Source organism: Trichosurus vulpecula, chromosome 4 (genome assembly GCF_011100635.1).
Source record: "Trichosurus vulpecula isolate mTriVul1 chromosome 4, mTriVul1.pri, whole genome shotgun sequence".
Classification (NCBI taxonomy): domain Eukaryota; kingdom Metazoa; phylum Chordata; class Mammalia; order Diprotodontia; family Phalangeridae; genus Trichosurus; species Trichosurus vulpecula.
The window spans coordinates 441,722,680-441,723,681 of record NC_050576.1 but is presented as its reverse complement, the minus strand read 5'-3'; positions in this window follow the sequence as shown (position 1 = coordinate 441,723,681).

Sequence of the window (1,002 nt, the reverse complement as noted above, 5' to 3'; positions counted from 1 at the left end):
CAAAGTAGGCAATACCAACCCCTGGGGGGCCCCCAGAACGATTAGGGGTAGGGGTGGGGGTAGTGCAATTGAGGAGTGTTGAATAAAAATAAGGTGGCAGTGGAAGCATAAGGAAAGAAGAGAATTTTGAAAAACCATTTGTATGTTTCATCTGCTGTGCAACAGAGTTAAAAGCTGTAATGATTTCATTATTTTCCAAATAATCACAGATAACGCACGTTAGAGCCTATCATTGGTCAAGTCTGCCAGCAGGTCTTAACAAGCAAGTGCTGGCAGGCAAGTGTGTTGTGCGTCGTCAGGAAGTCCAGCATGCATCAGCAGGAATACGTACATGTAATGACTGGGGGTTACATGACGCAACATTGCATCATCAAAATTTCAATGCAGGAAAAACCCTACGAATTTATAATAAATCATTCAATTTAAGATGTGTCATTTTAAAAATTTTACATTTTTTTGAAATGATGCAAATTAAAAAAAAAACAAACATTAAAGGGTTAAAGAAAGATTTCCAGGAAGCTGGAGCACTAAGTATTTTTTTTTTTTGAAAAGGGGGCAGTAGGCCAAATGAGTTTGGGAACCTCTAGATTAGACAGATGTCTATGGGCTAGCCTGGGCAACCATAAATGGCAGCTGCTAATTCACCAGGTCCTGTGGGAGCTTCAGTGTGGGCTGAAAGGTCTGCTTAGCCCCTGGCCCCTGGGATGCTCCAGGAACATCAAAATGAGTTCAGCCCTCCATGCAGAAAGACCATAGCCTGACTGCTCAGGACTGAGGACTGAGAAGGATCAAGGGGACCTTGACCACACTAGGGAGCCCAGGAGGCAAGAGACAAGGGATGTTGGGACCTACAAAACCTAGTTTCCATAATCATTTCTTATGCCAACAATGAACCCGTTGACAAAAGCCCTCTGCAGAGAGAGTCAAAATCAGTCCACATACCCAAAACATTCAGTGCTGTGGTGGATTTTCTCAGGAATCTAGACGACAAATGGACAGAGA